The sequence below is a fragment of the Lycium barbarum genome, chromosome 6, assembly GCF_019175385.1.
Source record: "Lycium barbarum isolate Lr01 chromosome 6, ASM1917538v2, whole genome shotgun sequence".
Classification (NCBI taxonomy): domain Eukaryota; kingdom Viridiplantae; phylum Streptophyta; class Magnoliopsida; order Solanales; family Solanaceae; genus Lycium; species Lycium barbarum.
Genome location: NC_083342.1, coordinates 86,777,680 through 86,793,027, shown reverse-complemented (window position 1 = coordinate 86,793,027; position 15,348 = coordinate 86,777,680). Strand labels below are relative to the sequence as shown.

Below are 15,348 nucleotides of genomic sequence, written 5' to 3'. Positions count from 1 at the left end.
TTCATATATTAGTAGACCACATAGCAGGAAATGAGAACTGTTTAATGCAACAATAGAAGCACAGTAGAAAGATGTTGACAAAGATGAAACATTCTATAACTTATGATCACCAAAATAGGGTTGGAGCACCAAGAGGTCTGGACCAAACAACATTAAATGAACTGAGACTGTACAACTTTATACTCCCAGGAAAGAACCATAGAAATGAACCTTTCTTTTAGTCAAACAGTAGTAAGAGCACATTCACAACAAGATTTCATATAAGTTTCCACTTGAAATAAAAAGGAGAAAGGATCAGCTATGTAAGTTTAACACAATTCTTATCAACTCAGCATTGTTAAACTTCCTAACAGGGCACTTATTGTCAACAGTCCTAAACTAGTTCATTTCTCTTTAAAAGGAAACAAAGATCATCCTCTTGAAATAACCAGTTCCTTTTTCTTAACTTCCTAAGTTACCTTTAGACCTTTAAACAAGCCACTATTCCCAACCCTTTCTATTTCCAACCCTTTGATAAAATGGTGAGATTTAAGGAAGGCCAATGTACCCTCATGACAGGAATGCCCCCCCCCCTCCACGGTCCATAGGCTAGTCATGACACCCCTCATTTGGAGGGTAGGTAGTATGATTCAAGTTACGCTTGACTTTTCCCTGTCCCTTCTTTGAGGTGTTTTGAAAAGGCCACCCTATGCCAAGTGGTTCAAACTGTTTTCAAGAGTACTCAAAATATCCTCAAATAACAACATCAAACCAATTTCAGCTTATCACTATTCATGTTTTCCAAACACAGACTCAATATTCAACTATTTCATTCCATAGTTCCCAACATGATAGGACTTTAAGCACACCAACAGTATAGGATCAAACCTTACTAGACAGAGCACAATTTTACCTTTTCAATCCCAATTTTTCACTACAATGCACACTAAAGTCTAAGTGCAACAGTTCAGGTTCAAGAATAAAAGCTCTCACCAACCTTAAGTTAACTAAATGCCATTTTCCCAAATCCAAATTATGACTAGTACACGACACAGACAGATCCACACATAAATGTATCATACAGGTTTTTGAACATATTCATTCTAAAGCAAATAGGAAAGCTAACAAGTTAAACTCTGAGAACATGGATCTAGGCCCTGGTAAATAACTTACCCCTTAGTACTTAGTTAATAGCAGTTTTATTCCCTCTAATTATGACAAAAATGTGACCAACTCTTACCCTTTTGTTTTAACTTAGTTTTAAACAACATGAAATCTCAAGGATCCCCCCAAGGCATGACAAACTATCCTTGATCAAACTTCATCTAAACACCTAGGTGACCATGTGTCACGACCCGGCTAGGGGGCCGCGACGAGCACCCGGTGCTACCCCACCCGGGCACCCCCTTATCGTACATAACATAACATCTAGGTGAACCATAAGTCAATTCGTGCTTTTCTTATCGTTAATCATACTGATCCCATTAGACGGCCATCATCATTTAACATATCATAGGTATCTATGCCACATCATAAGTACAAGGCCGACGAGGCCAACAAAAGATATACAAAACATGGGCCGACATGGCCGAACATCTCTACCCACATACACATGACTACGAGCCTCTAAGAGTATGACATATCGTATGAGCGGGACAGGACCCCGCTATGCCCATAATTATATACACAAAAGAATAAGTACCCAAAAGCTACGGCTCCGAAAGAAATGGAGCTCTGCTATGCAATCTCTGAATAAGCAGCTATGGATCAAGTCTGTCTCCCTGTGCACCTGCGGGCATGACGCAGCGTCCACAAACAAAAGGACGTCAGTACGAAGAATGTACTGAGTATGTAAAGCATGATCAACATCAATATAGAAGCATAATAGATATCATATGAAAAAAGCATAGGAGGGGAGACAGTAATATCATCATCATGTCGCTTACTTGCATACATCGTCGTTCGTATCCCATAATAATACTCGTACCATACTTGTGCTCATATTCGTATACATGTCCTTATTCGTATTCCTATACATAGTCTTTTCACATTCATATTCATATTATATACATAGTCATTTCATATACATAGCCTTTACATAGCATACCCGACCTCATAGGATCGGTATTTCATACATACTTGGCCAGCCAAGGCTCAAGATCATACATACCTGGCCCTACCAAGGCGTCAGGGTTATCCGTACCATCTGCAGAGGTGAGCGCGCGTTTCGTAATCGTATACATACTTCATACATATTCATATACATATATTCTACCCGGCGTTATAAGCTCGGGGTTCATTATAACCCTTCATAGGCACATATAAGTATAATAGCCCGTAGGCACCTTTTGCATCATTTTTGATATCGTCATCATTACTATTCTCATCGTTATCGTTACATCTACATTATGGACTTACTCTTCATACGAGGAACATAGTATAATCATAGTATATATCAAGGGTCGTGAGCTTATGAGCTCGGAATGTCAACCATGTGAAGACAACATACTCATATGGAGGAATTAGGAATTTGGCCAAGAACCATGCCTTATGAAAGAAGGGTTAGCCTTACATACCTTTCCGTCGAACTATTCTACACTTGCACGTTCCCTTTCAATGCTAGCGTTTATACCTTCATCAATATCATAACAATGGCCATTAGTCATTCACATTATCCACATTATCTAGATTCCTCAATTTGCCTCTAATTCACCCACATTCATGATTATAACACCCATCTTCGTCCATTCGTCTAAAGTGTTTAGTTCATGATCTTAATACCATTTATCACACCTTCATATCACAACACAACAACATTCATAACTCAATTCAAACTATTTCTCAAAATGTCACTATTCATCATTCATGACCTAGTTGACCACATTTTCTACAATCCATGTATTTTAATTCTCCAATACCTTAAACATCTTGTAAAAATCATGAATCTTACCTTAGAAGTTGTAGGAACAAGCTTTGGTTGATAATACTCTTCTTTGAGCAAAACCCTAGTTTTTCTCCATTTAGATTTCTTGACTTGGATGATCCTTGATGATTCCCTTATCCTTGATTCACTTGTCTTAATGTTATTGATGGCTTATAATCCTTGAAAACTCATATAATAAATGTAGTGAGAAGTTTTAGAGAGAAGTGGTGTAATGTGGAAATGAAATAAGACAAGTCTTGATCCTCATATTTAATGAATTGGAAAATTTATGCTGGGTGAACAGTGGTCGTCCATGGAGGTTTACGGTCCGTATTCCACTTTACGGACCGTCCCTCGTGGTCGTCTTTAAGCTTAAGCAGGACCAGAGACTTTGGCCTGCATGCATAGTGATTTACGACCATGGTTTACGGGCCGTAAACCACTTTACGGTCCGTCCACCAGGTCGTATTTAGCCATTTCCTCGGCTAGCAGAAAGTTGAAGTTGGACATGCCAGTTTACGACTTCAAGTTTACGGATGGTATTGCACTTTACGGTTCGTATTTTGCACTATACGACCACTGGGCAGAATGCTGAAGCTTTTGCATGGCAGTTTACGACTGCCAGTTTACGGACCGTGTTGCACTTTACGGTCCGTATTTTGCAATATACGACCACTGGGCAGTTTTGCCAACTTTCAATTTTTCTCATTTCTCGACTTTTCATTCTAATCATCCACATCCCTTCACATGCATTTCCCATGAAACATTATACACTCGCACTCCTCGCACACATCATTTGTTCATTTACTTGCGTACCAACGGGAAATTTTCCGAGGTGTAACATTCTACCCCCCTTAGGAACATTCGTCCTCGAATGTTAAAGGCTTGGGGAATTTTATAAAAATTTCGCCAGAGTTTCCTCTGTAATGTGGCACTACCACCCTGTCACAACAATCCACAATAACAATGCCTCACAGGGCAATAATACAACAACACTAGAAATTTGGCCACACACGACCTGAATGTATAAAAGGGAAAACATGCATACCTTATGATTTTGACGTCTCATCTTGGACTTCTTCTAAGGGCTGAAATAAATGTGGGTATTTGGATCGCATATTCTCTTCTGCTTCCCATGTCATTTCCTCTCGATTGTTATTTCTCCACAGAACTTTAATTGAGGCCACTTTTTTGTTTCTAAGCCTCCGTACTTGCCTATCTAATATGGCAATGGGTATTTCATCATAAGTTAACTTTTCTGTCACTTGAATATCATTCACTGGGACGATCCTCGTAGGATCTCCAACACACTTCCGAAGCATCGAGACATGAAATACTGGATGGACTGACTCCAAATCTGGAGGTAGATCTAGCTCATAGGCCACTTTGCCTATTTTGCGCACAATTTCATATGGCCCAATATACCGGGGACTGAGCTTCCCCTTTTTGCCAAATCTCATCACGCCCTTCATCGGCGATACTTTCAAGAATACCCAATCTTTCACTTCGAACTCTAAGTCTTTTCGACGATTATCCGCATAGGACTTCTGACGACTTTGAGCCGCTAGCAACCGATCTTGTATGAGCTTAACTTTCTCTATTGCTTGCTGGACCAAGTCTGGCCCTATCAACATAGCTTCTCCGGTTTCAAACCACCCAATTGGGGATCTACACTTTCGCCCATATAGAGCCTCATACGTTGCCATTTGAATGCTAGAATGATAACTGTTATTGTAAGCAAACTCAATGAGTGGCAAATGGTCATCCCAATTTCCTCCAAAATCTATCATACATGCCCGTAACATATCTTCAAGAGTCTGAATAGTACGTTCAACTTGCCCATCGGTCTGTGGGTGAAATGTCGTGCTTAGGCGCACTTGGGTCCCTAGACCCTCTTGGAAGGACTCCCAAAACTTAGCTATAAACTGAGTTCCTCTATCGGAGATAATAGATACCGGAACGCCATAGAGTCTCACTATCTCTTTAAGATAAAGCTTGACATAATCTTCTGCCATATAGGTCGTTCTGACCGGTAAGAAATGCGCTAACTTTGTGAGTCTATCCACGATCACCCATATAGAATCATGTTTACGTCGAGAACGGGGTAACCCTGTAATGAAATCCATATTAATCAGTTCCCACTTCCAAGTTGGGATTTCTATAGCTTGCAATAAGCCACCCGACTTTTGGTGTTCTATCTTCACTTGTTGGCAATTAGGACACTGAGCTACGAATTCCGCTACGTCTTTCTTCATCCCATTCCACCAATATATAGTCTTAAGATCATGATACATTTTCGTCGCTCCGGGGTGAACGGAGTAACGGGAACAATGGGCTTCTCTCAAAATCTGATTGCGTAGACCTGCCACATCGGGAACACATAACCTGCCTCGACATCAGAGAACTCCGTCTTCCGAAATGTCAAAGGATGACCCCTCCTTCTGAGGGAGTGTATCTCTGTACTGCATTAGCATGGGATCCTCATATTGTCGCTCTTTTACTTCCGCTACTAACGATGAAACTGCTGAATTCTGAATAGTAGCTCCGCTGCTACCTGAGTCCACCACTCGGACTCCTAGGCTAGCTAACTGCTGAAGATCACGGGCCATCTCTTTCTTTTCTGGTCGTACCTCACTTAGATTTCCCATCGACCTACGGCTAAGAGCATCAGCCACAACATTTGCCTTTCCGGGGTGGTACAGGATTTCGACATCATAGTCATTTAGCAACTCTAGCCATCGTCGTTGCCGCAAATTCAACTCTTTCTGCTTGAAGATGTACTGGAGACTCTTATGATCTGTATAAATATCCACGTGGACACCATACAAGTAATGTCTCCATATCTTTAAAGCATGGACCACCGCGGCCAATTCTAAGTCATGGGTAGGATAATTCTGCTCATGCTTCCGTAATTGTCTAGAAGCATACGCAATCACCTTACCATTTTGCATCAATACACAGCCTAGCCCGACGCCTGAAGCATCACAATAAATAACATATCCTTCCAATCCCTCTGGAAGTGTCAAGACTGGGGCTGAAGTCAGTCGGTCTTTCAACTCTTGGAAACTACGCTCGCAAGCATCTGTCCATTGAAACTTAGCTGACTTCTGAGTCAACTTGTTGAGCGGTGCAGAAATAGAAGAGAAACCCTCAACAAATCTTCTGTAATAACCGGCTAAGCCCAAAAAGCTACGAACCTCTGTAGGGGTCGTGGGCCTTGGCCAAGTCTTCACTGCCTCAATCTTTTGGCTATCCACTCGAATACCATCAGCTGCAACAATTTGGCCCAGAAATGCAACTGAGTTCAACCAAAACTCGCACTTGGAAAACTTCGCGAATAACTCTGGGGCTCGAAGAACTCCAAGGACAATACGCAAGTGATCCGTATGTTCTGCCTCGGATCTAGAATACACTAGGATATCATCGATGAATACAATCACGAATAGATCCAGAAAAGGCCTGAATACATTGTTCATTAAGTCCATAAACACTGCTGGTGCATTAGTTAGCCCAAACGACATTACTCGGAACTCGAAATGGCCATATCTTGTTCTGAAAGCTGTCTTAGGGATATCTTTCTCCCTAAATCTTACTTGGTGATACCCGGACCTCAAATCAATCTTTGAAAACCATTTGGCACCTTGCAATTGATCAAATAAATCATCAATCCTCGGGAGGGGATACTTGTTCTTAATCGTCACTTTATTCAGTTGCCAATAATCAATGCACATTCTCAAGGAGCCATCCTTCTTCCGGACGAACAATACGGGTGCTCCCCACGGGGATGAACTAGGCCTAATGAAGCCTTTTTCAAGCAAGTCTTTTAATTGCTCCTTCAACTCTTTCAATTCTGCGGGTGACATTCTATAGGAAGGAATAGATATGGGTCTAGTGCCTGGCAACACATCAATAGAAAAATCGATCTCTCTCTCGGGAGGAAGGTCTGGAAGCTCTTCCGGGAACACCTCCGGAAATTCGTTCACTACCGGAACTGACTGAAGAGTCGGCGACTCAGCTTCTACATCTTGAACTCGCACTAGGTGATAAATACACCCTTTGGTGATCATCTTTCTTGCCTTTAGATAGGAGATAAACCTACCTTTTGGTGATGCTGAATTTCCCTTCCATTCTAAGACTGGTTCTCCCGGAAATTGGAAACGAACCATCTTTATTCTACAATCAACATTGGCATAACAAGAAGCCAACCAATCCATGCCCATAATGACATCAAAATCTACCATCTCTAGCTCATGCAAATCAATCACGGTACGACGATCACAAATCACAATCACACAATTCCTATATACTCGTCTAGCTATTACCGAGTCACCCACGGGTGTAGACACCTCAAAAGGTTTGATAGACTCCGGCTCAATTATAAATCGACCCGCAATATATGGAGTAACATATGATAATGTGGAGCCCAGATCAATCAAAGCATATACATCATGAGAGAATACCGATAATATACCTGTGACCACGTCAGGAGAAGACTCAAGATCTTGGCGTCCCGCCAAAGCATAAATACGGTGCTGAGAACCGCTAGTACTGGGAGCTCTCCCTCTGCCTCTACCATGGCCAGCTGGCGCATGTGAACCTGGCCCCGTAGGGCGTACAGATGCCGAAGATCCGGCTACCGACCCTGATGGCTGGGTCCTACCTCTACCATGTACTGAGGGGTAATCACGCATAACATGGCCTGGCCGACCACATGAATAACAATCATCTGAACCAAATCGGCATCGACCCCAATGCATCTTCCGACACTGGGAACACGGTGGTACGGGTGGCCTTGACATGCCCAAATCACCTCTGAACTGAGGTCCTGTATAACTCGGACTCGGCCCTGAACGAGCAGATCTATCAAGGTCCTGGCCTGAAAACCGTGGAGGTGGACTGGTCATAGAATAGCCTGAATGGCTGGGAAGCTGCTGTCTGTGTCCACCCCTGGACTCGCTCCTCGAACCCGAAGGTCTGGCCCTCTTGTTATGGCCCCTATCCTGCTCACGTTCATTTCTCCGCTGCTGTAGGTGTTCCTCTAATTCCTGAGCATGTGCTTGAATGCGTGCAATATCCATGCCATCCTGAAGGGACGCAGTTAAGCATTTATCCATCAAGTGTGGCCCTAGGCCTTTCACAAACCGGAGCACCCGATCGCCCATATCCGCTACCATGGCCGAAGCATACCTAGCCAAGGAATTGAAGCGGAGACTATACTCTGTAGCACTCATGTTACCTTGCCTCAAATTCAAGAATTTATCGGCCCTAGCTCGCCGAACTTCCGGAGGCATATAATGACGGAGAAAAGCGTCAGCAAACTCTTGCCATACCGGTGGAGGTGCATTGGCTTCCCGCGAAGCCATCCATACTGTATACCACTGGATCGAGATATCTCTCAATCTATAGGATGCTAGCTCTACCGACTCAGTGTCTGAAGCATGTATCAACCGGAGCATCCTTAGCATACCATCAATAAAGTCCTGGGGATCCTCCTCCAGTTTCGACCCAAAGAATTTCGGGGGTTTTAAAGCAATGAAGTCACGGGCCCTTGCACTAACAGCCCTGTCACCTTGCCCTGTGCTTGGCCTCTGAGTCTGGGCCGCAACCAACTGAGTCAACAAATTAATGGCCTCTCTTACGTCTTGGCCCGAAGCGTTAGGTGGAGGAGCTGGAGCTGGGGCTGAGGCTCCCACGTGCTTCTCGGTAATAGGCACTGTTTGGGAGGACTGATATTGAGCCGCACTCTGGGACTCATCTTCCTCTACTACCGGTGGCGGTGCTCTTTCAGCCCGCTTTTCTGCCACCGTCTTGCCCTTTTGGGCTGCTGTAGCCTTTTTCTTTTTAGGCATCTCTGAAATACACAACACACGATTTAGGAACAAGAATTTCTTACGTCATAGCTCTATCGCACGATTCTTATGAAGAAAGAAGGTCATATATTCCTAAAATGTCCGCAGCTTCTCGTTTATAAGTGTGGCGCGCAACACACCCATAACTAAGACTCTACTAGACACGGCTCGTAGACACATCCTAGGACTGAACTGCTCTGATACCACTTTTTGTCATGACCCGGCTAGGGGGCCGCGACGAGCACCCGGTGCTACCCCACCCGGGCACCCCCTTATCGTACATAAAATAACATCTAGGTGAACCATAAGTTAATTCGTGCTTTTCTTATCGTTAATCATACTGATCCCATTAGACGACCATCATCATTTAACATATCATAGGCATCTATGCCACATCATAAGTACAAGGACGACGAGGCCAACAAAAGATATACAAAACATGGGCCGACATGGCCGAACATCTCTACCCACATACACATGACTACGAGCCTCTAAGAGTATGACATATCGTATGAGCGGGACAGGACCCCGCTATGCCCATAATTATATATACAAAAGAATAAGTACCCAAAAGCTACGGCTCCGAAAGAAATGGAGCTCTGCTATGCAATCTCTGAATAAGCAGCTATGGATCAAGTGTGTCTCCCTGTGCACCTGCAGGCATGACGCAGCGTCCACAAACAAAAGGACGTCAGTACGAAGAATGTACTGAGTATGTAAAGCATGATCAACATCAATATAGAAGCATAATAGATATCATATGAAAATAGCATAGGAGGGGAGACAGTAATATCATCATCCCGTCGCTTACTTGCATACATCGTCGTTCGTATCCCATAATAATACTCGTACCATACTTTTGCTCATATTCGTATACATGTCTTTATTCGTATTCCTATACATAGTCTTTTCACATTCATATTCATATTATATACATAGTCATTTCATATACATAGCCTTTACATAGCATACCCGACCTCATAGGATCGGTGTTTCATACATACTTGGCCAGCCAAGGCTCAAGATCATACATACCTGGCCCTACCAAGGCGTCAGGGTTATCCGTACCATCTGCAGAGGTGTGCGCGCATTTCGTAATCGTATACATACTTCATACATATTCATATACATATATTCTACCCGGCGTTATAAGCTCGGGGTTCATTATAGCCCTTCATAGGCACATATAAGTATAATAGCCCGTAGGCACCTTTTGCATCATTTTTGATATCGTTATCATTATTATTCTCATCGTTATCGTTACATCTACATTATGGACTTACTCGTCATACAAGGAACATAGTATAATCATAGTACATATCAAGGGTCGTGAGCTTATGAGCTCGGAATGTCAACTATGTGAAGACAACATACTCATATGGAGGAATTAGGAATTTGGCCAAGAACCATGCCTTATGAAAGAAGGGTTAGCCTTACATACCTTTCCGTCGAACTATTCTACACTTGCACGTTCCCTTTCAATGCTAGCATTTATACCTTCATCAATATCATAACAATGGCCATTAGTCATTCACATTATCCACATTATCTAGATTCCTCAATTTGCCTCTAATTCACCCACATTCATGATTATAACACCCATCTTCGTCCATTCGTCTAAAGTGTTTAGTTCATGATCTTAATACCATTTATAACACCTTCATATCACAACACAACAACATTCATAACTCAATTCAAACTATTTCTCAAAATGTCACTATTCATCATTCATGACCTAGTTGACCACATTTTCTACAATCCATGTATTTTAATTCTCCAATACCTTAAACATCTTGTAAAAATCATGAATCTTACCTTAGAAGTTGTAGGAACAAGCTTTGGTTGATAATACTCTTCTTTGAGCAAAACCCTAGTTTTTCTCCATTTGGATTTCTTGACTTGGATGATCCTTGATGATTCCCTTATCCTTGATTCACTTGTCTTAATGTTATTGATGGCTTATAATCCTTGAAAACTCATATAATAAATGTAGAGAGAAGATTTAGATAGAAGTGGTATAATGTAGAAATGAAATAAGACAAGTCTTGATCCTCACATTTAATGAATTGGAAAATTTGTGCTGGGTGAACAGTGGTCGTCCATGGAGGTTTACGGTCCGTATTCCACTTTACGGACCGTCCCTCGTGGTCGTCTTTAAGCTTAAGCAGGACCAGAGACTTTGGCCTGCATGCATGGTGATTTACGACCATGGTTTACGGGCCGTAAACCACTTTACGGTTCGTCCACCAGGTCGTATTTAGCCATTTCCTCGGCTGGCAGAAAGTTGAAGTTGGACATGCCAGTTTACGACTTCAAGTTTACGGACCGTATTGCACTTTACGGTCCGTATTTTGCACTATACGACCACTGGGCAGAAAGCTGAAGCTTTTGCATGGCAGTTTACGATTGCCAGTTTACGGACCGTGTTGCACTTTACGGTCCGTATTTTGTAATATACGATCACTGGGCAGTTTTGCCAACTTTCAATTTTTCGCATTTCTCGACTTTTCATTCTAATCATCCACATCCCTTCACATGCATTTCCCATGAAACATTATACACTCGCACTCCTCGCACACATCATTAGTTCATTTACTTGCGTATCAACGGGAAATTTTCCGAGGTGTAACACCATGTAAGTCAACAATATTAATCAACTCAGCCTATGGTCTCAACCATGCAACACTATTTTGAATTCTTTTTCAGACATTAACACTTTGAGTAGGTTTGAACATTTTAATCATTTAAAAGCTTAAGTTCAGACCGAACACCAACCTTTAGACTCAAACAACTCCTTTTTACCAATTGATTAATCATTTTCAATAGTCAAAAGCACATCAGGCCTCAATTATCTTTTTTAATCCCCTTAGACTTCTTTTGAAAATTCAAGCATGAATTAGATATGAAAAAAGAGAGGGTCTGATAACATGAATGTCAGGACTCAACTCTGTTCAAATGAAACAAATAGGACACATAATCATCCTAGTGTCATCTAGGTATTCTGATTCATTTTAGATGATTTTTACAATTTCATGGACCTACATTAACTTCTAATGAACCATTTAGGAGCCTGTTACCAAATAAATGGACCTTAATCCCAACCTTCATTTTAAGCCTTCTATATCATATTCTAGGGTGTTGTTGTTTCAAATTACCTTTAATGTGTAGCATACAACTATTCAAAGTTATTTTAGGCTATTCGAAACACATTCAGATAGATTCATATAGACTCAGACCCACTCAGATGCAAAAAGGCCCTTCTTGACCTTACTCTAATGCCTTAAGCATATCAAAGACTCCTATAAGTATGCCTAAATTCCTTAAACCTTATTTTAGTTTAATCATGATCCTTTATTTGTTTATCCTAATTATAGTTCATGTTATCCAGTTAACATAGACAAAGCATACAGGCCTATGAATGTAGATTAAAGAATCAAGTTTGACATAGTCTCATCCAAGAAAGATCAACGGCCTTAAATGATTTAAAACAGATCATCACAGTACTTTAGCATTCTACTGCATTCAAATAGGATCAGCACTGATTTAAAGGTTCACTAAATTACTATTATGACTCATGTAATCATATTCTTGTCATGTTTAAGTTTTGAAGCAGCAAAATAGTAAATTTCAATCATCTAACAAAACACAACAACAACCTGCTCATCCATATCTATAGCACAACATCAACACATTATCTACAACTCATACATTCAGTCTATATTAGAAACTGATTACTATGGTTAAACATGTACTTTTAAAATAAGGAAATAATCTCCATTTTTAAAAAATCTAATGAACCATAAACATTACCTAAATAGCACATTGTCACTTAATTGAACCAAAGTAACCCAACAACAAACTAATCATCAAAAACAGGCTATTATCCCACAACAAACTACTGAGGAATAATAAAATAAGTAAAAAGGAAATAAATGTTACCTTTTGAAAGTGCAGCCTTGGTCAAAATTGAATTTGAAAGCCTTTTGTTCTTCCAAAATCACACTCAGCCACCCAGACTCGAAAACTAGAAAGAGAACAAATTTTTAGAACTCAGAAAACCTCAAACTAAATCGAAGTCTTAAAATTTTTATACTTAAGAGGCTTGAAATTCAAAGTTTCTAGCCTTCTTTTGATTTTTCCAATTTTTTCGACCATTGGAAACTATTTGTTTGAAAACTAAAACTCTCCCAAAACTCCCTTTTGTAAGAGGGTTGGGGTTCTCTTTATAAAACCCCAAAAATTGTTCAACCTTCCAAAACATCGATGTGGGACAAACGAGTTTTCCCTAAAAATCAACTTTCAAAGCAAATCTATGGCTTAAATGACTCATTAACAAATGAACAGCTAGATCTGAGCCTCATTTGGCTCGATCCAAACCCATCAACCCCAACCAATGGAAATCAAGCAAATGAACCTAGTACAACAAAAATCAGACAATAATAATTGATTTTGACTAAGTAATCTCGATGAAGAACAAAAGGAAAAGAAAACATTACCGATTTTGGAAAGATATAAGTAAAAACTGCCATTGAATTAATTCTTTGCATATAAATATCACTGCAAAAGCTATGTACTTCACACATGCACTATGATTTTTTCATTTTTAGAACGAGTGAGAAGGGAATTTGCAGGCGGCAGCTAGGGTTTTTTTACGTGGAAGAGGAAGAGAGAGAAAGGGGAAGGGGTGTTTAGAAATGGAAACAAAAGGAAAGGGGGATATATCCCTTATCTGATGTGAGACTGGGCCGGGTCATGCCTATTTGGGCTGGACTCAGTCCAGAATTTTAAAAAAAATTAAAAGGCTGGCCTTTTGTATGCATATATATATATATATATATATATATATATATATATATATATATATATATATATATATATATATATATATATGTATATATATATATATATATGTATACCTGGTATATATACACACATATGTATAAAAAAAGATAATTTTATAATTAGATAAAGATTAAAATTGATGATATTTTAATTGTAGAAAAAATCAAGACATAATTATCCTATTAAAATAATTAAAAATTGGCCACTTGTGTCAATGGGCTTAAAATTGCGAATATGGCCGTAATTCATTCTGTTCCGATTAATTATTTCAATTATGACCAAATTTGGCCTTAATTGATTTTAATCTAGCTGGTTATTTCAATTATGGCCATATTTGTCCTAATTAGAAGGTTTAAAAATTAAATTGCATTAATGACCTGAATTAATTTAAGCCAATGAATTTAGTTATTTCAATTAAGGCCATTAAGAGGCTAATTTTATAAAAATGACCCCAATTTCCTTAAACCATGAATTGATCAAATTAATTGTGGCCATAACAAAAGTAATTAAAAAATTTAAACATCAATTTGCAATAAGTACCACTTAATTGACTAATTAAAACATTTATAGACAATTATAAATAATTTTTTGACAAATTACACAATTATGCAAAATTAGGGATTAAAGGGTGAAATGGTTAATTATTTAAATTATTCAAACTCCATGGATTAAAGGGAATAAAGTATTTGCTAAATTTGATTTTTGGCAATTTAACAATTAAATAATGATTATTATTTTAAAACAAAACGCCTTTTTTCTTTGGTTAAATCTAACAAGCATCTCATGAATGTCATAAAAGTGCCAATTAACTCCTAAATAATTTTGTGATGTCATGAAAACCTTTCACCAATTTAAAAGAGTAAAATATTGATCTGAACAACCTATAAAAAATATTTAAACTCTATAAAGTGCATAGCTCATTTTATTTACTTTCCAAGGACTTTTAGTAATCAAAGTAAATTACGGGAGGTCAAAAATTAGGTGTCAACAACTGCTCCTTCGGTGTTCGGGGATGGCAGGACCATCCCTGAGAACCGAAATTTGACTAACCCTAATTTTTGACTGATCCGGCTCATTTCACACTTTATATTTTCATGCAATTTTCACATACGTGGCCGGACCCTAGTTTCTGGGTTTCCTATATATCTCAGGTCATATGAGAATTCAGGCCATCTGTAGTTCGACTCAACATAAGGACTTTTAAGTGATTCAGAAGGAAAGTCCTGAGATCCTCAGTGTTGTGACTGCGGTTCCTCCGGATGATTGTTAGAATGTGACCGGCTCTCTGGTCTTGAGTTAGCCTACATATCCATGGTCTCCGAGAATCAGGTCACATGTAGTTCGACTCCCTGTAGAAGAGTATGTCCCTTATGTAGGAATACCTTCAGATTTTACCGGTGTGTGTCCGATCGGTCACAGTTTTTTAGAAAAGAATATGAAAACAAGACAAATTGTGGCTGAGTCTGAGATCCGATGGCTTTCAAATACTGGCTGGAGAGCTTGACTCTCATGGGCACCCTATTTTTACCGGCTGCGTAAGAAAAAGTTCCACGTTAGCTCCGCAATTTTTCTGGATCTGGTTCAGCAAGCCGGCTTCTTTCTGGCGGTTGTGTGCCTTTTTCCTGAATTTGAAAATATGCAGATATTCTTCACGGAATTTTAGATGAATGGCCCTCTTGGCAGTTTGTATGAATGGCCCTCTCAATAATTTGAATGAATGGCCCTCTTGGCAATTTGAATGAATGGCCCTCTTAA

General features: G+C 39.9%; 1 long non-coding RNA gene across 2 annotated transcripts; it reads right to left on the bottom strand.

The window, feature by feature from the left end:
- Nucleotides 1-1,474: 1,474 nt before the first annotated feature.
- Nucleotides 1,475-13,427, bottom strand: LOC132599780 (uncharacterized). Of its 2 annotated transcripts, none has more exons than XR_009567008.1 (3): nucleotides 13,248-13,427; nucleotides 12,691-12,775; nucleotides 1,475-1,768 (listed from the first exon to the last, which is right to left on the bottom strand). It is a non-coding gene; the product is annotated as an uncharacterized LOC132599780 (long non-coding RNA). The 2 variants fall into 2 exon arrangements; XR_009567009.1 differs by lacking the exon at nucleotides 1,475-1,768 and adding an exon at nucleotides 9,102-9,405.
- Nucleotides 13,428-15,348: the final 1,921 nt, after the last annotated feature.